The sequence below is a fragment of the Podarcis cretensis genome (genome assembly GCF_951804945.1).
Source record: "Podarcis cretensis genome assembly, chromosome: 10".
Lineage (NCBI taxonomy): Eukaryota > Metazoa > Chordata > Lepidosauria > Squamata > Lacertidae > Podarcis > Podarcis cretensis.
The window spans coordinates 49,099,652-49,125,683 of record NC_137179.1 but is presented as its reverse complement, the minus strand read 5'-3'; the positions used below and the strand labels follow the sequence as shown (position 1 = coordinate 49,125,683).

Sequence of the window (26,032 nt, the reverse complement as noted above, 5' to 3'; positions counted from 1 at the left end):
CATCAATAAATATGCTGCAGAAACCTAGGAAGGTAGAAAGCACACCTGAGATTTTATGGAAGGATATGCAGTGATACTAATCAACGTTTTTTTAAAAGTTGCTGATAAATTTCATGAGGACTATGTTCCCACCACCTTGCATTTGTTGATGGTGAGGGCTCTGCATTTAGGTAATCTCATGGATGTTATATTTAATAATTATTGTTTGCTGCTTTTTAAAATGGATTCAAATTTTGGAATGTGAATGTTTAATGATTTATAATTTATCTAAATCATATATACATACAGTTGTCCCTCCACTTACGCACAAAGGACTCACGCATGACTCTGTATATGCACGGTGCCAGGAAATAAGTAAATAATTCAGTTCAATGGTGGGAGAGAGCTGGAGAGTCCTTGTGGCTCGTGAGGAGACCCTGTAGCCCTGAAGAGAGCAGAGGCAGAGCGGGGCTTTGTTTACGCTGCTCTGCCTCCCCACCTAACAGCTGGCATGTGGGGTAGTGCAGCCGCTTTCATATGCATCCTCCAGCCTCCTGCTGGCCCCAGAGCTTCAAGTCTAGTTGTGGAAATTTTTGGATACAGTATTTTTGGTGTGGATTGGAGAGAGCAGCAGAGAGGGCATTTAAAGTATGTTTTGAGGGTGCCCCCCACTTTACGTGACTTCACTTATGTGTGTGGGCCCCCTGGAATGTAACTCCTGCATGAGTTGGGAGTACGTGTGTGTGTGTGTGTGTGTGTGTGTGTGTGTGTGTCATCCTTCCTCTTGGGATCTTACTCAGTGCAGGTAACAGCAAAATGTAATTTATAAAATAGTTGTACAGTGGTACCTCGGGTTAAGTACTTACTTCGTTCCGGAGGTCTGTACTTAACCTGAAACTGTTCTTAACCTGAAGCACCACTTTATCTAATGGGGCCTCCTGCTGCCGTGCCACTGGAGCACAATTTCTGTTCTCATCCTGAAGCAAAGTTCTTAACCTGAAGCACTATTTCTGGGTTAGTGGAGTCTGTAACCTGAAGCGTATGTAACCTGAAGTGTATGTAACCCGAGGTACCACTGTACAGCCATACCTTGGAAGCCGAACGGAAGCCGTTCTGGAAGTCCATTCAACTTCCAAAACTTTTGACTTCCGAAGCATGGCTTCCGATTGGCTGCAGGAGCTTCCAATTGGAAGCCACGGAAGCCCCACTGGATGTTTGGCTTCCAAAAGAACATTTACAAACGGGAACACTCACTTCTGGGTTTGCGGTGTTCAGGAGCCAAAACGTTTGACTGCTAAGGCGTTCATCAACCAAGGTACAGCTGTGTTTATAAAATCAGGAGAAAAACACAAGAAAATAAAAATTACAGCAATTACTAACCATCAGCCACCATTCTCAATAGCCTGGATAAAGATCCATGTTTTGAGCTGGTGACTGAATGCCATTACATTGGACACCAGCCAAATTTCAGGGAGCAAGGATTTCAAAAGCCTCCCCACTTCCCAGCATCCGGGAGCAGCCACTTCACTTGCCTTGGAATTGCGCATGAGCAAAAGTGTATAATACACTTCGTACTTGACTTCAATTTACAATGTAAATACCGTACGTCACAGCGCAACCAATCTGATGCCTATCATTACAAAAGAATATATCTAGGAGGCATGCATGATGACACTTGTGTAGCCGCATTCCACTGAGATTCACATCAGCATGAAGGGCAGTGCTCAGCTCTGGGCACTACGTTTTCCCGTATGCTGACATACTGGAAGTTCCCTGTGCATTCAAAGAACTTGAGCCAGAGAAGGGCTTTCCTTTTTTAAAACTGCAGTTTAGTGCTCTCTGCTTGGTCTAGGCTTTCCCCTTAGCTGCCCCACAGCTGTTACAAATACTAAGGACTGAACACTGTGGCAGACTGTCTTGCCAGAGTGGTGCATGCTCTAGTTATCTCCTGCTTGGACTACTGCAATACGCTCTATGAGGTGACTCGGAAACTGCAATTAATCCAGAATGCAGCAGCTAGACTGGTGACTCGGAGCAGCCCCCGAGACGATATAACACGGGTCCTGAAAGATCTTCATTGGCTCCCAGTACGTTTCTGAGCACAATTCAAAGTGTTGGTGCTGACCTTTAAAGCCCTAAATGGCCTCGGTCCTGTATACCTGAAGGAGTGTCTCCATCCCCATCATTCAGCCCGACACTGAGGTCCAGTGCCAAGGGCCTTCTGGGGGTTCCCTCACTGCGAGAAGTGAGGTTACAGGGAAGCAGGCAGAGGGCCTTCTTGGTAGTGGTGCCTGCCCTGTGGAAGGCCCTCTCAGCAGATGTCAAGGCAATAAACAACTATTTTACTTTTAAAAGACAACTGAAGGCGGCCCTGTTTAGGGAAGTTTTTAATGTCTGATGCTGTATTTCTTTTAATATTCGGTTGGAAGCCGCCCAGAGTGGCTGGGGAAACCCAGCCAGATGGGTGGGGTATAAATAAATTATTATTATTATTATTATTATTATTATTATTATTATTATTATTACAGAATCTTAGAACTGTAGAGAAGGAAGGGATCCAAAGGGATCTAGTTCAACCCACTGCAATGCAAGGGCACTTCTGAAACAATGAGATCATACCCTCCAACATGATGCAGCCCAAAGCCAGGACACCCCCTTCCTGGTCCAAAATTGTGAGTCATATGACCTGTGCAAGATCGCAGACCCAGAAAAAGCATTTGTTTGGGCACAGTGCCCAATAATGTGCATTTTGGGGTGCCATGCGAGATCAATGACCCGAAAAAGTATTTCGGGGTGAGATCCTGGACCAAATTCATGCAAGAGCAAGGAGCCCAAAATGACGATCATGCTCTCATGGGGAGAAAACAGGGTGTCCTGGTTTTTCCAGGCCAGTTGACAGGTATATGATATGCCATGATAGTAGAATGACACAATGTTCCTATTAAAAACTGATTGCTTCTATCAGCATTAACGTAAGTGGACAAAATACGGTTGGAGATGTTGATGCTGGAGTTTCAGAGCTGTGAAGCTTTCATAAATTAACACCATCACATTGGAAAGGGCAATGTATTTCTGTGACACGCTTGTCCTCTCCACAGACTGAACTATGCAGTGGTGCTGCTTGAAATTGGTTACAGATCTAAAAAAGAGGAACTAGCAAGGAATTCTTTCCAAAACACCACAATTAAAAACAAAACACAGCTCCGCTTTATGTTTTTCATTACTCTGCCCTCTTTGGGTTAAAGGATGCAGCAGGGCACTTAACCTTGACTGCTTCTGTCTAGATCAAGTATCCATGTTTTCTGTTTTCCAGGAACTATCTGTGGTTCTGTTCTTGTCATTCGTTTTCTGCAGAGAGATACACTGTGCACGGCTAGCTGTTCCATGGAAAACAGCTGCCAATGCTTGTCATGCCATCTGCGCTGTATGACTTTGGGACATAAGCAACAGCTCTGTGGAAAAACTGTGCCAACTTCCATTCTTAGTTACAATTGCTACCCAATGGCATCAGTGGGATGGCACCGATACAACATAGGGATCTAGCCGATTGATTCGAGCCGCGAAATAATGAGCACCAAGGATAACCTTACCATCAGGTGACTCCAAGCATCTGCTTACAGTGACACATTGCAGGGGGCTTGTACCACCGACAAAGGCAGTTTCAATTCTCAACACGACTTTTGCACATCCCCTTTTAGTGAGGAAGATCAGAATGCATGGACCGTCGGCAGATCTGATAGCAGGCACAATAGATACAAGCCCTCCTTTAGATCCTAGATGTCGCCCCAAACATGTGAGGTGGGATCCAGAGGCAAAGTGAATCACAGTAAATATTTCCCATGTATTTCTGAATGTTGCTGCAATAATGCACAGAAGTGTGAAAAGACCCTGGAAATCATGGAAAGTGTGATTCCTGAACGCCTACCATGATGGAGCTTTTAACACTTCCTGTTGCCCAACCTTATTTAGTAATAATAATAATTTATTATTTATACCCCGCCCATCTGGCTGGGTTTCCCCAGCCACTCTGGGCAGCTTCCAACAGAATATTAAAAATACAATAAAACATCAAACATTAAAAACTTCCCTAAACAGGACTGCTGTCTTCTAAAAGTCAGATAGTTGTTTATTTCCTTGACATCTGAAGGGAGGGCATTCCATAGGGAGGGTGCCAAAACCGAGAAGGCCTTCTGCCTGGTTCCCTGTAGTCTCGCAGTGAGGAAATCGCCAGAAAGCCCTCGGAGCTAAAAATGGGGGTGGAAACACTCCCTCAGATATATTGGTTATTAAGTTTAACTGTGGGACAGAGAATAGGTGATAACTATCTGTAGAGCACAGCAGGCATCTAGGAAAAGGCCAGATTGGGTCTGATTCTGAACAGATCCCAGTAGAATGATGGAAATCCAATGACCAAACATAACTCACATGGTTAGGTTGACATGCGCACATTAAATCTGTGCAAGAACACTAGTTGCTCATACAGAAAGAGAGAAGGCTAAATGTAGCTATGAAACAGACCATTGCTCAGTCGGTAGAGCATGAGACTCTTAATCTCAAGGTTGTGGGTTCAAGCCCTACGCTGGGTGAAAGATTCTTGCACTGCAGGCGGTTAAACTAGCTTACCCTTGTGGTCCCTTCCAACTCTACAGTTCTAGGATTATGTATTTTTATTGTATCAACATAGATTATAACAAAACAAGAAATGGTAAATAAAAGAGTGCTTAAAACAAGGTTCAAGTAATCACTATGTATCTAACTGATCATTATATAAGCAAACTGGGTTAAATCAGTGCAGGTGCTACATCCAAACAGCTCAGTTTTGTTTAGCATTGGGCAAGCGCAGAAAGTAGCAGCAGAAAAAGAAACAGGAAGATCTGTAGTTTTGCACATTGCCTGGCCAGTCCTATTTAGACTGGGCTACCTGTGCTGACCTATTAATACCCTGATCAGCCACATGGAATAGCAGGTATGAAACAAGTTGTCAGGTGCCAGCACCAAACTGATATACCTGCAATACCATCTTGCTTGAAAGTCTGCATCAAATAATTCTCTCTTTTAGACCATAAGAAAAATCGATAGGTCTGACTAGGTGGATTCTCGCAAGTATGGTTTACCTTTCAGAAATGTAATCTCCAGAATGCAAGAAGGTTTTCATCATGCGCATGCTTCTTCAAAAGTCCCATTGAATTCAGGGAGAATTCCTTCTGAGTAAACAAACTTAGGATCCATGTCATTGGCAGCACAATCCTACACACATTCACTCGGAAGCACATTCTGTCCTGTTCAGTGGGGCTTACCCCCAGGAAAGTGTGCCTAGGGTTGCAGCCTGAGTCTCTGGCTGTGTACACACCAGATGCTTATAGCACTCCACCAAAGAATAACTGTAGTTTTCAAGGGTGGTGGGAGCTGTAGTTCTGCCAGCAGGTGAAGATCTTCTTCCAACAGGCTTAGGGGAATTGACTGCTTTAAATGAAAGGTCTGGAACTGTGCTGATTGTAATTATGTGTAATGTTTCAAACTGATTTTATATATGTATATAGTTTCAATTCTATTAATGTTTCATTGTTTATTGAATGGTTTATTTCTTTATTTCTTTTTTTAAGCGATTCTTGTTTTATCTGTAAGCTGCTTTGAGTCCTGTAAGGGAAAATGGTGGGGTATAAATAAATCATCATCAACCACAGCAACAACGGTAGTAATAATAATAATAATATGTAATGTGCATTCCCAGCTATTAACAGGTGTCCTTGGGACTGTGTCACTGTGAGTGGAAAGCAGAGAACTATTTTCAAACTGAAGGTACATTCCTGTTCACATAGGTTTAAAATAAAGGCAAAAAACAGGGAGAACTGCTCTGAGGGCTCCTCCAGACCACCTGTTTATTTAGCATTCATCCTGATTGGCTGGTCTTTATTGATCTTTCGTTCTGATTAGTTTATGGGGTAGTTATATGACTGCACTCATCCTGCTTTGCTTGCAGGGTGTTTACACAGATTTGTTGTGCTGGAGTAGTAGGGAATGAGGTGGGATGCTCTTCCCGTGCCAGTGAGCAAGGAGGCCAAAGTGGCTGTCGTAGATCTCTCCATAGGGAGCACCATGGAACCAACTCTCTCTGACTTGGGTGTCCAGAAAAAGGGGGTTTTCCAGGGAGGAAAGAAGAGGACATCACCGGTTGGTGCTCCTGAGCTGCTACAATTTGTACTGGTGGTGGCGGGTACTCCCATTCACTCAATGGGGCATTTGCGTCTAATGCCACTTGGAGGCAGAGGAGCCAACTCCTAGGGGCCAAGGTAGCCCCCCATAAAACATTTGAGTGCTGGACCCCCATGGGCAGGGGAGGCAGCTGCCACCCCCAATCAAGTAAATAAAAAAAAAAAACTTAACTGACCAATCACATTGCAGATAATTTGGTTCTGCTCCCTAACAATACCTTAAGGTATACCTCCGTAATACCTCAATGACTGCCTCTTCCCATGTGAACCTACCCAGACCCTGAGATCATCTTCTGTGACCCTCCTTCATGTGTCTCCTCCTCAAGAGGTGCGGAGGGTGGCAACACAAGAACTGGCCTTCTCTGCAGTGGCTCCTCGTCTGTGGAGTGCTCTCCCCAGGGAAGTCCATCTGGCGCCTTCATTATACACCTTTAGGCGCCAGGCAAAAATGTTCATTTTTAACCAAGCCTTTAGTTGACCTCATTGACATCCTATACCCTTTTAAAATGTGGCTCTTTTTGTGTGTGTTCTTGTTCTTGTTTTAAGTGTATATAATGTGATCTTTTCTGTGAACCACCCTGAGACCTCTGGATATAGGGTGCTATATAAATTCAATAAAATAAATAGAATAAATCCTGGCTATGCCCACGCATCCCTCCCCCAAGTTAATGGGCATCACCATTCAAATGGTGAACGTGTGGGATGTCACGTGGGATAAGGTAAAGGTAAAGGACCCCTGGAAGGTTAAGTCCAGGCAAAGGCTTACCTGCAAACCCTGCCCCACCCCAATACAGTGGTACCTCGGGTTAAGAACTTAATTCATTCTAGAGGTCCGTTCTTAACTTGAAACTGTTCTTAACCTGAGACACCACTTTAGCTAATGGGGCCTCCCGCTGCTGCTGCTCGATTTCTGTTCTCATCCTGAAGCAAAGTTCTTAACCCGAGGTACTATTTCTGGGTTATGGAGTCTGTAACCTAAAGCGTAACCCGAGGTTGTTGTTGTTTAGTCGTGTCCGACTCTTCATGACAGCATGGATCAGAGCACGCCAGGCACTCCTGTCTTCCACAGCCTCCCACAGTTTGGTCAAACTCATGTTAGTAGCTTCAAGAACACTGTCCAACCATCTCATCCTCTGTTGTCCCCTTCTCCTTGTGCCCCCAATCTTTCCCAACACCAGGGTCTTTTCCAGGGAATCTTCTCTTCTCATGAGGTGGCCCCTTCATGGATCACTGCCTTGCTTGAATAACTCAGAGAAGCTATGAGCTATGCCGTGCAGGGCCACCCAAGATGGACAGGTCATAGTGGAGAGTTTTGACCAAACGTGATCCACCTAGAGCAGGAACCGGCAAGCCACTCCAGTATCCCTGCCAAGAAAACTCCATGGACAAAGACAACCCGAGGTACCACTGTATTTTATTCAAGTTAGCACCAGTGCTTGGATGCGTGGCCGAGGATCCAGGTAAAGGTAAAGGTAAAGGTACCCCTGCCCGTATGGGCCAGTCTTGACAGACTCTGGGGTTGTGCGCCCATCTCACTTAAGAGGCCAGGGGCCAGCGCTGTCCGGAGACACTTCCGGGTCACGTGGCCAGTGTGACATCGCTGCTCTGGCCAGAGCCAGAGCCAGAGCCGCACATGGAAACGCCGTTTACCTTCCCGCTGGTAAGCGGTCCCTATTTATCTACTTGCACCCGGAGGTGCTTTCGAACTGCTAGGTTGGCAGGCGCTGGGACCGAGCAGCGGGAGCGCACCCCGCCGCAGGGATTCGAACCGCCGACCTTTCGATCGGCAAGCCCTAGGCGCTGAGGCTTTAACCCACAGCGCCACCTGCGTCCCATGGCCGAGGATCCAGGGCGTGGCCAAATGGTTGCCCCCCACATCCTGTCCCTACGATCCTGATCTAGTTATGGGGCAATTTGTGTCCCCCCCAACACCTTCAGGGCGCAGCTCAGCGTCCTTAGGCCCTGCCTTCCCCGCCGCGTCCTCGCCTCGCCTCTTCTCCTCTCCCGCCGCCGGGAGCCTTGGAGATGTTGCGGCTCAGGCAGCAGGCGCCTCCCCGCCGCCCGGCAGCCTCCGCCCCACTCGGCGAGGGCGGCGGCGGTGGCAGCGGCTCCTGGTCGAGCCTCCCCGGCTGCCCTTGACACCAATCCCCCTCGGAGCGGCAAGAAAAAGCAGGCAGGGGCAGGTGGCGGAGAGGACGGCGGCGCGCCTCCTCCTCTTTCTTCCGCGCGCGGCCTCCCAGCGACTCCAGCCCGAGGCGGCCGCGGCGCACAAAAGGCCCCGCGTCTTTCGTGCCGCCTCTTTTCTTTCGCGGCGGCCTCTGCAGGCCACGTCATGGGGAAATAAATAAATATCGCCCCATTCAGCCAGTGGCAGCGAGCAGGAACCGGTGGCGGCGGCGGCTGGAAGATTAGGACCAGCCCACCCAAACTAGACACACACAGAGAGGGAGACCAAGCCAGGTAACGTAAAACGGAGCCATCCAGTTCATCTTTTTTTTTAATTAACAAAATAGATGGGCAGGGCGGCCGGGTTTCTAGGCACAAGGGGGCCGCCGTCTGTTCCAGCCCCATTGTCTCCGCCGCTTCGTGTTTGAATGTCCCTGCTTCTGCCGCCCGAGTGTGTTGCTAACTGTGTCGGAATGGTGTCGCTTAAGCAACGAGAAGAGCGCCTGGTCTGCTGCTGCTGCTGCCGCCGCCGCCGCCACGATCGCGTTGGCTTTGGGATGCGAGGCGCCCAAGTCCGAGCTCACACTGTGGATGATGCATCACACACGGGGGAAGCGGGCAGAGCAGGCGCGAGGGGTGCGGGGTGGGCGGGAGACCCACACTCTGAACGGCGTCCGCCGCCAAACAAGCAGCGCGGAGTTGCAAGCAGAACACGGTGTCCCACCCCCCGCGCCCCCGTGGATGAGAAGGGCTTGGCCACCACCGGCCTTAGGGACGGATGGATGGGGAGCGCAGTCGGAGCTCGCCTCCTTGGCTGCCCCCGTCCGATCAGTGACCTCCAGAGATGTACCCCGTGGAGAGAGCGCGCAATGCCACTCACCCCCGTAGACCCAAGTGACAGATGCCCATCCGAACCACCATACACCCCTTAGAGCCACTCCCACGTAAGCCCCCCCAAAACATAATTTATTGGAGGGGCCGCTCTCAAAGTGGATGGGCATTGCTGTGGTGCGCGCGCGCGCGCTGCGTCATCATGTGGCCTGGGGCGCACCTGAGCGCCCCCAACATTTTATTCAAGTTGGCACTCCTGCACCACGTTGCGTGTGCGCGCCCGATCACAACCGATCCCCCCCCCTCTCCTCCCCCCCAATCACGTTGCTCTCCGGTTCCAGTCCCTAAAGCACGCCTGCAGCTCTGCTGCTTTTCGGAGAGGGGCTCTTCTCCCCCCCCCCCCACCCAAAGGAGCCATTTTGAATGGGGGAATGGGTGGCACGGTGGAGAAGGAAGCAGCTGCTTGCCTGGGCTGGGCACCGTGGCTTGCAAGAGTGGTTTAGGCAGAACGCGTGCCGCTACGTCGCTGGTGCGCCTTTGTGTCTGCGCTGCCGCAGCAGGAGGAGGTGGCTAAGGCGTGTGCACGCGGGTCTCCTTCTGGAGCTCCTTGCCGAGCGCGGCCCTTGCCTCCGCCTCCGCGCCGCGAGGGGACTCGGGGTGGCTAGGATCAGGCGGTGTATTTCTGGGCAGGCAGGTCTGCGTGGGGCTGGCTTTTCTTTCTCTACCCCCCCCCTCCTGCTTCTTGGTAGTCAAATCCTCCAAGGGTCAGGCGCCTGGAGCCGGATGATGCTCTTCGCGCTGGGCGGGGAGGCGGCGCGTCAGAGGCGCGCGTGGATAGCCTGCCTTTGCGCAGCGCGTCTCCTGGTTTCCAAGGCCCCACCTCGGCGGCGGCCGATGGGAGGCGCGCGGCGGCCAGCAAGGCTTGCGAGGGGATGAAGGAAGCGAGAACTCGATCCGTCGGCGAAGGGAGGGATGCCGACGTCACGAGAGTGGGGGCTTGGCCGGCAATCTGCAGCCGGTTGGCTCTGGCGGGCGCCAGGCCACGTGGAGCGCGGCGCAGCAGCCGCTGGCACCGCCGTCGGCCCGCACGCCGGAGAAGGGCACGCCAGGCTCCTCGCAGATGCAGCCTCCTCATTCATTCCTGGCGCCTCCGCAGGGCAATTTGACCTTGCCGGGCAGTTTCCGTTTCGCGCCGCCTGCGGAGCTCCGGAGCTGTCCAAAGAAATCGTGTGCACGTTTTTTTTTGCGGGGGGGGGGGGATCGGCTCCACGGATCTGGAGGGAGCTTCCTTCTGAGTAAATAGATCAGGCAGTAAAGGAGGAATCTAACGTAGGATGGTGGGTTATGTCATGGACGTGTGGTCCTCAATTCATTTCATTTGCAAGGTCATTGGCTTATAGAGGAGCGTCAGCATAGTGGCTTTGCTGCTGGGACTTATATGTGAGGCTCTGAATAGTGGTGGCCTTAGGAGTCGACTCCAGTAAGGTAAAAGGTAAAGGTACCCCTGCCCGTACGGGCCAGTCTTGACAGACTCTGGGGTTGTGCGCCCATCTCACTTAAGAGGCCAGGGGCCAGCGCTGTCCGGAGACACTTCCGGGTCACGTGGCCAGCGTGACATCGCTGCTCTGGCGAGCCAGAGCCGCACACGGAAACGCCGTTTACCTTCCCGCTGGTAAGCGGTCCCTATTTATCTACTTGCACCCGGAGGTGCTTTCGAACTGCTAGGTTGGCAGGCGCTGGGACCGAGCAGCGGGAGCGCACCCCGCCGCAGGGATTCGAACCGCCAACCTTTCGATCGGCAAGCCCTAGGCGCTGAGGCTTTTACCCACAGCGCCACCTGCGTCCCAAGGACACCTTAAAAACGTGATACATTTGTTGTTACTTAAGCTTTCCAGGACTAGAGCCTACTTCTAGGTGCATGAAGTGCTTTGTTCCAAAAGTATGAAAAACAAGCATTGCATCATATAGTAGTTGGGCTGAACTGGGTGGGTGGGGGAGCAGTCAATCTTGCCCTCAATATAGAAATATTTAACCAAACCAGTTTAGCCAGTTCCATTTCAACTTCACCTTTTCCTTTCCTCAAACTTAAACCACACAACCTTAATATAAGAGTTGTTGATAAGGAAATCATTTATTTAAGCAGAGTGGTTTCTGAGGCTTTAAAGAAACAGTAACATAGAAATGGTATTTAGAACAGAAAATGTTTTCTCAAAACCATCTGAATTGCATTGTTTTACATCAGGACCCATGGCCAATAAGCGGTGCATCAATGGTGGGGAACCTGTGACCCTTAAGATGCCATTAGACTCCAGTCTCCATCATTCCTGGCCATTGGTCATACTGGCTGGGGCTAATGGGAGCTGGAATCCAGTGACATCTGCAGGGCCATAGGTTCCCCATCCCTGTAGTCAGAAGAGTCCCAAGTCATCTTGCTGCTTGAGGCAGAGGACAAGAAGTCATTCCCATTCTTAGTACCAAGGTGAGCCAGATTGGCTGTTGCATCTTCAGCATCCTTTGCTGAACCAGACTGGCTGTTGCATCTTCAGCATCCTTTGCTGAACCTGAAGCAACAGGCTAGCTTAGGGGCACAAGGCAGATCACATGGAGCTCTTTCCTCTTAACATCTTGCTGCCGCATCCCAGCATTTGCCTCCTGAGGCAGCTTCCTCACACTGTCTAATAGTAGGTCTGGCCCTGCCTGTAATGGACCCTCTAGTGAAACCTGCTGATGAATCTCATCTGATTCCTTGGGCACCACAGGTCAAGATGGTGCCCTCAAGGGCTGAATGGTCCTGACATCCATTGAACTTTATCAGAAATAAAACCATACAATGCACCATAACCATGCACAGCAAAATGCAAAAGGAAGATATAATTAACATTGGAGACACACAGGTGATCTAGGCTTTTTGTTTGGTAAAGGTCGGCTGATCTTCTAAAAGAAAAATCTGAATTTGTTGCAGTTATTTTGTTTCACACAGAAGAATGGCAGCCTTCAAGCTAACTATCAAGGGCATCGCTTGTTAAATAATTCCATTTGGCAAACTTGTGAAAGAACTCTGGCTGTGACCTTTGTCACCAGACAAAGTAGCTCATACTAGGCTAGATGGTCCAATGATCCATGAAGGTTTCATATGATAAAGGTAATGAATAGAAAACACCCTTAAAAATGACTTGTCACATTTGTCATGCATTTCAGTAGAGAAAATGACAAGAAAAGCTTGTTGTGGGGTGGGGAGTCAAGTTCTGTAGTCCTACAACCATGTATGCAGTGGCCTCCACAGCCAGTGCAATATGGGGCCCCTGCTACTGCTACTACTACTACAGTGCAACAATAGATAGAGCATCATGAGTTCAGCATAGATGTCCACACACCTGGAGCTTCCTGTGGTTTTCTGAGCCCTGCATTTCAAAACACTTGCAGAGAGGCACTCAAATGTGGGGAGAAGAATGTGCCATTGCAGACTTTTGCTTCACAGTGATTAATATACAGTGGTACCTCGGGTTACATACGCTTCAGGTTACATACGCTTCAGGTTACAGACTCTGCTAACCCAGAAATAGTGCTTCAGGTTAAGAACTTTGCTTCAGGATGAGAACAGAAATCGTGCTCCAGCAGCACAGCAGCAGCAGCAGGAGGCCCCATTAGCTAAAGTGGTGCTTCAGGTTAAGAACAGTTTCAGGTTAAGTACGGACCTCCGGAACGAATTAAGTACTTAACCCGAGGTACCACTGTACAAATTGGTTATTTAGCATGCTATTTGTGCTAGATGAATCTTAAGCAGTAACTTTGCTTCTTTATACATTTTTTTTTAAAAAAATCAATTTAAAAAGACACAAAAAACCCACACCTACATACATAAGTCACCATGTCTATAAATGACAAATCTTTTCTGTTAGTGAATTGCTATCTACCTTGCCCTTAAAGAGAGAGAGAGAGAGAGAGAGAATCTGAGCTTTCAGTGCCAGTGCTGTGCTATTCATGTACAATCTTTTTTTCTAATCCATGTTGTGTCCTGGGACGCAACAGTCCCAGGGAAATAACCAGAAGTCAAAAATGATATAGTTCTCTCAAGCAAAAGACCTTTTGGGTTGTCGCCAAAGGCTGCACCTAAACTCTTATGCAAGTGCACTTGGGCTCTCTGCCCAACAGTTTGAAAACTCGCAGGCTGCAGTTGTAAGCTCACAAGAAACGAAGCTTTAGCAAGAAGCCAAATGCTGACAGTTGCCTAAGGTACTAACGGAAGGTTAAAGTAAGAATGGGGTGGGGGTGGACATTCTCACATTTTACCTGTTCCATTATGTTTGCATGTGTTCCTGCAAGTTCTCATTCCGGAACTGAACGAGAAGAAGATTTATTTACAAAAATATTGTAATTTGGTTGAATGTTAAGAAGGATGCTAGATCATAAATAACTGCCTACCACTGAATTAGATCTGAATTTGACGATAAGTGAGATTAAGGAAAATACAAACTTTTTGGAGAATTGCTAGATTTTATTTAAATGAGCGGAGATAAGATTGCAAATAAGTGGGTAATTTGCTTGGAAAATTTTTTTGTAACGATGCAAGTGCGAGCGGGAGACGTGAGGGAGTCCAAAGAAGTGACGAAATTATGTTATGATATAAGTAATGTTGTTTAATATTTATGCATTTGTATTCAAAAAACTTTAATAAATATGTATATATATAAAAAAGAGAAGGTACGTGCCGTGTTGAGCAGCATTGATCCAGTCAAATTTTAGCTCTTAGTTTTTGGTGCAGTTTCAAATTTTGTAGATCGTAGAGAATAGCTGGTGCGTGATATTGATAAAGCACAGCCATGTGTGTGTTTTGGACACTAGGATTTCAGTCCTAACAACATATATGTGAAAGTAAATTCCATTGAAGTCAGTGATATTTACCTCTGAGTGACTATGTTTTAATATCCCTTTTTAAGACTCCCATTTACATGCACAAGCATGTACTGGTGGGCACACCACACCCCGGGAGGAAGAGATCAAATATGTAATATCAGTGGAATTGTAGGAATTGTAATGAGATGAGATAAACTGCTTATAATAGAAGGCTACTTGGCCAACCATTGAGGCAAGTAAGAATCACTTCCAGGGGGTCATATAGAAAAGTGTTTATATATGGAAGGGAAAAGTTTTCCCTTTTTGCTTTAGACTCTCAGTGTGCCACAAATGACTATTGTGTGCACATGAGAGCAAGTATTCTAGCTCAGAATCAACATTTTGAAAAGTAACATTTGTGCTTCAGTTTGTGAGGCTCTTGTCAGTCCTCTCACCATTGCTTTATTGTTCTGCAACGGCAATTGTACTGTGTTGTCTTTTCCTTCTCCTGACTTTATTATCTCTGTTCCTGAAAGATAAGCTCTGTATCATAGGGGCTTTCCTGTGAAGCTCATCCTATTTTATAGTAGGCCATAGCAGGCTTATGTTGGGTTAAGCAGCTAGGCAAACTATACCTGAGTGTAGACTTTGAAATGAGCATTTGCGGCTGTTGAGGGGGCCATTGCTTATCCCATCCTCTTGTCTGTCTTGTATCTCCTCCACCATCTCCTTATGTTACGTTCATCTTTCCTCTCTCCCCCTTTCCTCTTTTTCTTCTCATTTTCCAGAGGAAGAGGAATGTGTGTCAAAGACAAAGAAATCATTAGTGTCCCCAGTGATGGCTCCTTTCCTAACTCAAAATTGAGAATTGGTGGTGAGGAGTCTTACAGAGGGCTACTAAATATTTAGTTTAGGGATAAGAAAGAAGAAGATAAGAAATGTATGCGTATTTGAAGGCAAACCAGAATGTTCCATTCCAAGATTAGGCCGAGAGGGGAATGCAGCATTATAGCTGGCTAATTACGTTGTCTAGAGTGGCTTTAGCAATTCAAAATCGATAAGCACAGATAGGGCTATCGTAGACTTCATTCCAGCAGCTAGAAGGCCTCCAGTGTACAGAGGGAGTGACAGTTTACTGCCCTATGGCATATGGAGCCCCCCCCCACGCTGCTTTATGTCCACCTCCCATATATTTTCGTTAAGTAAAAGGAACTACACTAACTAAAACAGTTCCTGGGCTTGCTCTAGAAATACATCTGCCTCATCAGAAGCTATGGCTCTGACCTGAATTCTGTGGGTGGTATCAAACAAAGTAGTTCTGCTCGCGCAATGACTACTTCACCCCCTCACCCATCCCTGTGTTCCCTTCTACCCTCCTCAGATCTGGTGCAGAAGGTTCAGAGAATCTCCCCCAACAGATTTTGGAGAATGGGGGGGGGGGAGAGAAAGGGGAAGTTTTGTTGTGCAACCCAAAGTCCTTGTGCTAATGGAACAACTTTGTTGGATACTGCCCTACATTTGACTTCGTTGTTCAGCTGTGTTTTGATTTCCCCCGATTTTAATCTTCTCTTTTGTTTTAGTGTAAGGAGATACAGAGTACTGTGTGCTTAGCAGAAATCAATGAATCTGTCAATTTCAGTTCTCTAACATTTTCAGTCTCCACCCCACAACTATTCAGTTATCCAGAATTCCATGGTAATTTGCTTTAAAAAAAATCATGAATTTTTGTCTGCATTTCAGTGTGAATTTCTCCTTATAAACACATTTTTTGTGTGTGCAGCTTTGACTAATATGCCCATTTTTGCAAGCAATTTCTGCTAATGCAATGCATTTCGAATGGTTATTTTCACTAATACAGTGGTACCTCGGGTTACAGATGCTTCAAGTTACAGACACTTCAGGTTACAGACTCCGCTAACCCAGAAATAGTACCTTGGATTAAGAACTTTGCTTCAGGATGAGAACAGAAATTGTGCGGCAGCGGCGCGGCAGCAGTAGGAGGCCCCATTAGCTAAAGTAGTACCTCAGGTTAAGAACAGTTTCGGGTTAAGAGCTGACCTCCAGAACGAATTAAATTCTTAACCCGAGGTACCACCGTACATGCATTCCCATGTGCTTTCCTTCCTAATATATTCATTTTTGTGCACAAGTGTTTGGTTGGAGAACTACATCGCAAATTTCAGAGAAGTGCGAATTTCAAAGCATAGCTGGGATTTGGTTTGCATATCAGTTTGAGAGATGTGGAATAAGTAGTTTTTCGTTAAAATGCAAACAAAATTGAACTTCTCCATCCCTAGTGGTTAGTCAGTGGAGGACTGGCAAAGGAAACTGTGTGGTTCTGATGCTACAGAAATAAAATGTATGTCCCTATCCCTGAACTGGTGCAGTCTGAAGTGCAGGTAACTGCTGTGGCTTAACAAAGCAACAGAGCCTTCTAAAAGGAAGTCTTAGCATAGGAGGCTTGTTTGGCACTTGAAGAAGCCTGTATGTTACTTGGAGCACATAAGGTCAGAGTGTTGACACTCAGGAGGCAAAGCATTTTCATGCTATCATTCAAGAACAGCTGGGATAGCAAAGGGGATGGCGCTCACACATCAAACTCAGTGGTGCAGTGTGTTTTCTCAATAGAAGCGTGAGGCAGTGGTGTGTGCAGTGGTGTACAGGGTGGTTGGTCAAATAGATTTACTGCTTGGCTGTCTTCTTGGGAGCAGCTGCTACATCCCACAAAGAGCAGACAAGCTGCATGATGGCCTTCTTGTATCTCAAAGTTAAGTTTCTACACAACAAAGCAAGCAACACTCATCCGTATGTGCCAGACTTCCAGTTACAATTCAATATGCAACTGCAATTTCTCGTATAGTACAGAAGCAAGGAATACCGATGATGATAAGGTTCAAAAATACATACAAGATGTAATATGTGCGCATTAGGTAGGGATGACAGTGAACTTGTCGGGAATAACTGTGAGCTCTGCTTCCTGCACAAACCCAGGTGCAAAGCCCAGGTGTGCTCAGAAAGCTCCTTAATATTCCCTAAACCATCAGCCTGATCTCGTGCCCTGCAGGTGCAGTTAGAAGTTCACTTTCGTGCCACGGCTGTAAAAAGCTCTGCACATAAGTGCAGATGCAGGCAAGAACGTGTTGCTTTAGTACTCAAAAAAGTGCTTGATTTCATTGAACTCAGTGTGCTGAAGACCGTTTTTCTTCTGACTTGTTGGTTAGAAAGGAATGGAGCTGTATGGTGAGGCATGCAGTTTGAACCCGTGCATGCTTGCTTGAGAGTAAGTCTTCGTGGTTTGTTCAGGAAAGTGGGCGAAGATCAGGATTGTGAGCTGGGTAGATAAAAGTGTTAGAGGACTGCATATTGTCCTCAGCTGTTGTCATTGCAAGCTTGACAGCAAAGTACTTCTACTCCAGAGATTTTCTGCAGCAGGGGGCTCTTAACAGTTTTGCTCGTGAAAATATTGCCTCGTGATAAAGTGCCATGCAAATTGGATGGACAGAAACATGCACAACAAAGCATTAGGCAGATCAAGAGAGTAATATCTGCTTTTCCATAATGGTAGATTTTAAATTTATTTCAGGTGACTGTTTATAGCAACATGAATTGCATAAGACCTTAGTGGCTGCTTAGAAACTTCTTTTAATGTCAAGTGCTGGCAGGCAGGCAGGCAGTCAACAATGCAAGACTCAAATGCCTCGCATTAACTTTGGGGCGAGGTCACATTGTGGCCCAAAGTTTCTGTTCTGAGATTATTGTGATTATTTTTAAAAGTTCCCCCCAACAAGTTTATTGTTACCTGTTGCTGTGTTCTCGTTTCAAAAAATCTTTGAAGCAGAAAGAGTAATGTTTATGTCCAACGATTTTCTGCCAGACCACATAGGAGCCCAAAGGAGGGGAAGATACCAACTTCTAAATCTGAGCACTAATGTTTAGTGGAATTTGGTATTATCAAACGGCATCAAGCTCAGTGAAAGGTCTAAAGAAATTGATAAGCACACAATGCTTTGTACATCAGTAGGCATCTTGCTTGAAATTGGGAACAAATTTTTTAGTTCTAAAACCTTGGTCTGATTTTTGATATTGGTCATAAGTCTGACATTGCCTTCTTTCTTCAACAAGCCAGTATGGTGTAGTGGTTAAGAGCAGTAGACTTGTAATCTGGTGAACTGGGTTCGCGTCTCCACTCCTCCACATGCAGCTGCTGGGTGACCTTGGGCTAGTCACACTTCTCTGAAGTCTCTCAACCCCACGCACCTCACAGAGTGTTTGTTGTGAGGGAGGAAGGGAAAGGAGAATGTTAGCCGCTTTGAGACTCCTTCGGGTAGTGATAAAGCGGGATATCAAATCCAAACTCTTCTTCTTCAATGCTGGCAAGAGGAATGTGAAGAATATTAGACCTTCTCTGTCCGCTCCCACCCCCCTATCCTGTTGTGTGAATTGGATCCCTTGGGTTGTTCTTGTTGAGCTGCCTTGTTAACCTTTCAGGTCACCACATCCAGCCAATTGTTTTTGCAGTTTAGACAAAAATCACTCTTCATAAAGGCTCCGTTTCCCTGCAAACTCTTTCCTATTTATCTAGCTAAAAATGCTGCTGCAGGTTACCAACCAAGTATGCATTCCTGACCTTTTGTTATTACCACCACCCAAGAAAGGTCACCATGCTGGGTTCTGCACTTTAGGAATAGAATTGCCCGACCTGAATGCATCTAACTGAACCTCATTTGGTCAATGGTTCAGCATACTTGAGCATTTCCAAGAAGGTAGCCATTATCACCCACCCTCTACTGTGCAACATGTAGGTAGCAGAAAGGACAGAGTCTGTTGCATCAAACATCTTAAACTTCACAATAATTTGGCCTCCATTAATTATCTTTCGGTGCACTGCTTTTGCATGTACAGTGGTACCTCTGGTTAAGTACTTAATTCATTCTGGAGGTCCGTTCTTAACCTGAAACTGTTCTTAACATGAAGCACCACTTTAGCTAATGGGGCCTCCTGCTGCCGCCACACCGCCACCGTGCAATTTCTGTTCTCATCCTGAAGCAAAGTTCTTAACCCGAGGTACTATTTCTGGGTTAGTGAAGTCTGTAACCTGAAGCGTATGTAACCTGAAGCGTATGTAACCCGAGGTACCACCGTATTTTCCTACTTCATTTGCCCTTTGCAAAGCACCCAAATGGCAAAGGAACCGAGCCATTGAAGTAGCTTTCCAAATGTTCCTCTGGCCTCATTTACAGCTTTGGAGAGCTAGCTCCAAATGTCACTGTATCAGGATGTGACTGCATGGCTTTTTTTCTGCTTTAAGGCATGTGGAACTCATTCAGGTACTCAGTCTCATGTGAAAAGTGCCCAGTTCCATCTAGTAGTGGCTAGAACATCCTGCACGGTTTTCCTGCTGCTTCAAGCTTTTCCTGCAGTGGTCAGTAGTGGACTTCATGGCTCCCTTTCCATGGATTCTGAAAGACCTAGCCAAGCCAGACACTGGCGATGCTTGACTACTGTGCTGTGGAGCAGGCAGTCCCACTGAACTTCTTTTTGTGCCAAGAAAGCATGGAGAAATTGGTCATCATCATTTTTAAAATAGTTGTATGGGCTACCAATATGTTCTCCTTATACAAGGATTGAGCTGACATTGTGCAAAATCTCTACATAATCTACCCCTTTTCTTCTCAGACTTCATATCCACGATCTATGCTAATAAGTGCATGTATGTACTTCTAAAAATATTGCATTCAGCAATATTGCATTCAGAGAGTGGCAAATCTCAACAGCGTAGCTCTGTGTTAAAAGTAAAATTCTTTTTTTTTTGCCCTTTGTGTTTTAGCTGAATAGATATTACACATAGTCATTATAGAATCAAACTACTTATGTTCAGGTGTGTTTGATTCTGAATCTATATTTTGAGCCATAATCTAATTATTTTGACAATTTTGGTCATGTGCCGGATTTAGAATTTAACTATGTAGTAATCTGACTTATCTACCCAAACACCTGGTTCAATTCAGTTCACATTGAAGTGAATTGAAATTCCAAACAATGTTTGACCAAAAATCCACTGACATAAACTGAAACGTTTATGTCAGTGGATTTTTGGTCAAACATTCATTGTTTGGAAAATTTAAAAAACACACACATAACAAGAGGGAAGTCATGAATTTTCACTGTATGTCCACCATTTTTGTTTTTAAAAAACAATCTTTCGACCATATTTTAGTACTTATCTAATTGAAAGATTTATGGGGATGTTTAGTTAGTCTGACAGCACCAAGCTGAACTCTGTAGCTGAGTTCCAGTCTGGTATGACTGGTAAAACAGGATGTACTTTTGGCCGTTCTTTCGATGTTGTTCAAATGATGTCAGGAATCACAGTGAACAAGAAATGAATTGTTTCCCCGTTGAACCTGCTTGAGAAATTAGAAGCTGCTATTCGAACTGTTGCTTACAAGCGTAATTTCTAGGTACAAGTTTATCTTCATATTGTAAGTTCTAATAGTCTGGGAGGAAGAGGACAAGAAAAAGAGGAAGATACCCATAGGTTTTGAGAGTTACTGATTTATTTGTATGTTTTGGAATACTAATAGAAAACAGAAACAGAAAGATCATTCTCGACAGTGGCAGCAGTTCCCGCCTTGTACAGCTGTGGGCAACTTATGGGCAAGGGCGAGAAAAGCTTCCCATGCTATTGGCTGGCCAATGTCATCAGCCCCGGTTGGTGGTGGAGAGTGACAGGACTCCCTTACCTCTTTTGACATTAAATTGACCAAACAGAGGCCAGTGGGGTGGGAATTTGGACCTGGCGAAGTCTGTTTCCACCCAGATCCACGTCTCCAAATTATAAAAGCCACCTTCCAACAATCCCCATTGAGCATCCCATCCTCCCACTCTGTATAAATTTTGGCTCCACTTGAAGGTAAGCAGGTGGTGTATGTGTTTATGACCTTGTTGAGGAGTGACTCGGTTGCCATATTTGTGGCCAGGGAGGAATTTACCTGCATACCAAATAGGCTTGTTTAGAGGTTTTCCCTGCCTCGCAGCAATTGCCACAACTTCTTGGTGAGAAAAGGCATTGGGTTGCATCCTTCATCTAATTAGGGGTGCGTGAAGGAGCTATGCCCCCCTCTTCTCGGGATCAAAGTATCAGGGCACCTTGATTATGGAGTCCAAGGAGGAGGATTCTGTCCATATACCCAGAAAGGGGCTAACGGGCCATGGAACTCCCCAGTTGGCATCCTGGAGGGGTCACCTGTATTTGATGTGCATCATATGGGGATCCTTAACCCAGGATTGACCCTGATGGAAATAATCAGCCAGCAACCAAGATGGCATATCCAGTGCTAAAGTGAAAGCCTTCTTACATCTGTAATCAATAAAGTAGCCTGTTTGATCTCACCCAAAGGTTGCGATGTTGTTTATTGCTTCCTATGCCCCTACCTCAGCAACCTCAAGCTTACTGCGATTGGCCTGCAAAATAATTTGCCAGAAGCAATTGTTTAAGGCTTTTAATGCATTTATTTAATACAAATATATCTAATAGTTTCTTGGTCAGATTTAAGTTACTGGGGATAATTTGTGTGTGTGCTGCTAACAAGTGGAGTAAGTGAGAAAGCTTGGATGCATTTCTGTAGCTAACAATACTGAAATATATGTAACATTATATGGTGCATATATTTTCACTTTGTGTCTATCTAAAATGCTGCAAATTTATTCACTAAACAGCTAAACAATAGGATTCTGCATTTTGTTTGATGAGTGCATTTGAAATTGTTGTTAGTCCTAGAGATGAATCCACAGGATAAATGCAGGCGACATATTCCTTATTCACCCCATCTTTCTAATGGGCTGGGTACTTTGCTCTGCTCATCACAAGTTTCTTACGGCCGTTTTCTCCCCCATATAATATTAATCTCTTCTCATAAAGTATTTTGAACTTCATTTATGAAAAAAGGTCAAATAGGAGGTATCTATTATTATTCTAATCGTTGCCATAAATCAGTTCGGGTGTCACTCTGTTCCATGCAAATGAACACAGCACAGCTTGTATCCTAGCTGATTTCCTGTCCTCATTTCCCTTCCTCTGTTCCTTCTGCCAGTCCCTTAGGAAGTTGTCTAAAAGCTGACTCTTAGCACTTTAGAAATGGTGGCACTAGCCATTTCACTCCACTGTCAACCTGAATGAAAGAATGAACGAATGAATGAGCACATTAATGAAGGGGGTGGGGAGGGGAAGAGCAGAAACTTATGAAAGGAGAAAGACAGTAGGGAATGTCAAGAACATCCCTTGCACAAGGTAAGGATGAATGCTGAGCACAAATAGGGAGGGAAAGTGAAACAAAAGATTTTTTTTTTTAAAAAAAAGTTGTCTAATTCATTGCGTTCAAAAACCCTCTCCTAGAGCAACTGAACCAAAGCTGTGAGACAGGTGGGGAATAGGGTCCCTATTTTTTCCACCCTCCCATGTCAGCTAGGTAAAGGTAAAGGGACCCCTCACCATTAGGTCCAGTCGTGACCGACTCTGGGGTTGCGGCGCTCATCTCGCTTTATTGGCCGAGGGAGCCGGCATACAGCTTCCGGGTCATGTGGCCAGCGTGACTAAGCTGCTTCTGGTGAACCAGAGCAGCACACGGAAACGCCGTTTACCTTCCTGCCAGAGCGGTACCTATTTATCTACTTACACTTTGACGTGCTTTCGAACTGCTAGGTTGGCAGGGAGCAGGGACTGAGCAACGGGAGCTTACCCTGTCGCGGGGATGCGAACTGCCGACCTTCTGATTGGCAAGTCCTACCTGATGTCATAATGATTTCCAGTGATTGACACTTGTTAAAGCTCAAAAGGAGGTTGACGTAACCCCTGATCGGTGGTCACAGTAACCTCTTGATGGCACAGCTTTCAAAGGGCATGCCTTCAGAGGGGCTTGCTGTAACTGCCAATCAGCTGTTTACAGGGATTCCTTGTCAAGTCAGTTTGGAGGAAGTGGTTTGCCTTGAAACCATCTCCTCTGTGTGATACGTTTCCCCCCTCTGCAGACATCTGCGATTTGAGGAAGTGGTTTAAAACCAAACTGCTTCTCAGCTGCGCTTGCGTCCTTTATGAGGAACTCCTTAATGCAGTCAAGCCCATCAAGGCTCCCAGCATTGTTCACTGTAAGCTCCCAATGGTTCCTTTGCAGCCGCAACTGTACCTGCTCCACACCTGGTGCTCTTATTAGAACCGAAAAATAACTGTCACACTAAAATAGTTAACATGCTAAAGAAGAAGGCCACCTAAACTACTCATTGCCATATTTTAGAGTCTCCACTACTATGAGAGCAGAGATATTTCCAGACCGCCCAAGTGTCCCTATTTTCCAGGGACGTCCCTGATTTAGAGAAGCCATCTCAGTTTATGATTTGATCCTGGAATGTCTCACTTTTCCTTAGGTAAAGGTAAAGGTACCCCTGCCCGTACGGGCCAGTCTTGACAGACTCTGGGGTTGTGCGCCCATCTCACTTAAGAGGCCAGGGGCCAGCGCTGTCCGGAGACACTTCCGGGTCACGTGGCCAGCGTGACATCGCTGCTCTGGCCAGAGCCAGAGCCGCACACGGAAACGCCGTTTACCTTCCCGCTGGTAAGCGGTCCCTATTTATCTACTTGCACCCGGAGGTGCTTTCGAACTGCTAGGTTGGCAGGCGCTGGGACCGAGCAGTGGGAGCGCACCCCGCCGCAGGGATTCGAACTGCCGACCTTTCGATCGGCAAGCCCTAGGCGCTGAGGCTTTAACCCACAGCGCCACCTGCGTCCCTCACTTTTCCTTAGGCTCTCCCTATTTTCATTGGGAAATGTTGGAGGGTATGGAGGCCCCCAAGCTGTCCGAAGGCAATCCTGTATAGGGGAGGTTTTTTTAAAAAAATAATAATAATAATGTTTTATTATGTTTTTATATACAGTGGTACCTCAGGTTAAGAACTTAATTCGTTCTGGAGGTCTTTTTTTAATCTGAAACTGTTCTTAACCTGAAGCACCACTTTAGCTAATGGGGCCTCCCGCTGCACCGCTGCTGCATGATTTCTGTTCTCATCCTGAAGCAAAGCTCTTAACCCGAGGTACTGTTTCTGGGTTAGCGGAGTCTGTAACCTGAAGCATCTGTAACCTGAAGCGTCTGTAACCCAAGGTACCACTGTATGTTGAAAGCTGCCCAGAGTGGTTGGGCAACCCAGTAATCTGGGTATAAAAAGTAAAATTATCATTGTGGAATGAGACGTCCCTATTTTCATCAGATAAATGTTGGAGGGTACGTATTTCACCCACAGCCCCATAAAGGGTTGGACATAATAAGATGAGGCTGCTGTAGCAGGCCAAAGGCCCTCCTAGTTTAGCACCATGTTCTCACAGTGGCCAACTAGATTGCTGTGGGAAACATGCACTCTGTGGGAAACAGCATTCTGACATCCTGTAATTTGCAGCAACTATTCAGAGCCTGTGACAATGTAGGTGGAACCTTGCCATCATGGCTGGTTTCCAAGGAACTTTCTTTCAAATTAAGCCTGACTCAGATCGCACCTGAGGGCTAGTATCCTGTGCACATTTACCTGGGTGTAACTGAACTCAGTGGGAATTGCTTCTGGGTATGGATTGCGGTATTGAAGGGGAATATTACTCCTAGTTTTCTATTAAGTAATAAAGAAATGTTCTTTGTACCATTTCTAGTAAAGGAGGTTTATTGGAAATATTTGCAGTGTTGGGAAATACCATCAGCTGATTCATGTGGGAATCCTTAAAGCACAGTCTGGAGCTCTTAAGTTGACTAACAGGAGACAAGTTATCGGCAGAAGGTGAACCCAGGATCTATTGCAGTTCCAAAGCCTTGCTTAATACTCTAGCAACATTTCAGCAACACCACTGGAAGAACCACTGGCCAAATATTCAGCGATTTTCTTTTTAATCCTTTTACCCCTTTAAAAGTTTACACACTGAATGTTTTACAGGGGGAAATCAGCTAAGTAAATGTTTGTGTGAGGAGATGGAGGTTTCTGCCCTGTCTGTACTTAGCAGTAAAAAAAGGAGAATTTATCGGTGTGTGCACACATAGAAGAACACAGTTGTACATAAAACAGGGTTGGACAGAGGGTAACATTATTGATATATCCCTGGGTGACTTGCTGCAGATTGGTAAGGGTTTCTGTCTCCCAGCTTTTTAACAATAGCAGCAACAAAATGACTGCCCTGCCCCAAATTATACAGCTGATAGAGAGCTTGGAAAGACCAGGAGTGGTGTTTTGGGTTCAGGGCTGTTGGACATTTGGTACTGGTCCTCCAGATCCTAGGTTCAGAATAATTTAGTCTTACTGTTGTACCAAGCATGGAATAACAATAATAAATAAAAATGATATTAGTAATAATTAGGGCAAAGGTTTTGTGCAACTGATATATTATCCAAAAGCAGTTTGAAGACTATATTGTGATATCAGTTTCATAATTTTTGACCTGGCAATATATTATGAATCATGATGTGTGTGTGTGTATGTGTGTGTTTGTGTGCTATGCAAAAATCACAACATGGGGAAAACCATGAAGCCAGCCAATGCTTCTCTCAGTTCCTGCAGCCCCTGTTAACTCTGCCATTTCAGTTCTCACCTGTCTCATTGCAGGCGGCAGTGAATCACAAAGAGCAGCCGCTGGCAAAAATCACAATGCGGGGAAAACCATGCAGCCAACCAATACCTCTACATAGCTTCATCCTTATTTGAGACATCATGATATGTCAGTATATCACGATATTTAGCTGGTGATCTATTACAGTGTTGAAAACCAGATATTGCCCAGTCCTAGTAATAATAACAGCAAAGTAGGAGCAGTAAGCGTAAAGTCTTCTTACTTCTGGTGTAGACATGGGAGAACTAGTTCAATAGTGTTAGGGCTTAAATGTGATGCATCCCTTGGAACATACTGCCTGTTTTCGATGACACTTTGTGGGTTGTCCTATGAACAGGAATCGAGCTTCCTGTTGGATTATGCTCACTGGATTTAAATT

The 26,032-nt window shown here is 45.9% G+C and overlaps 1 protein-coding gene and 1 long non-coding RNA gene across 3 annotated transcripts in view; one reads left to right on the top strand and one right to left on the bottom strand.

The window, feature by feature from the left end:
* The window catches only part of LOC307226047, a 348,766-nt gene that overhangs the window by 320,180 nt on the left and 2,554 nt on the right, over positions 1–26,032 (bottom strand). The window lies entirely within an intron of this gene.
* SLC16A7 (solute carrier family 16 member 7) overlaps positions 8,289–26,032 on the top strand; it is a 113,925-nt gene continuing 96,181 nt past the window's right edge. The window contains exon 1 of one of the 2 annotated variants that reach the window (XM_079994299.1): positions 8,289–8,651. The gene's annotated coding sequence lies outside the window, so the exon portion shown is untranslated. Of the gene's footprint in view, positions 8,652–13,321; positions 13,422–26,032 lie in introns of those variants that run through there. The other variant, XM_079994300.1, reaches the window with a different exon arrangement.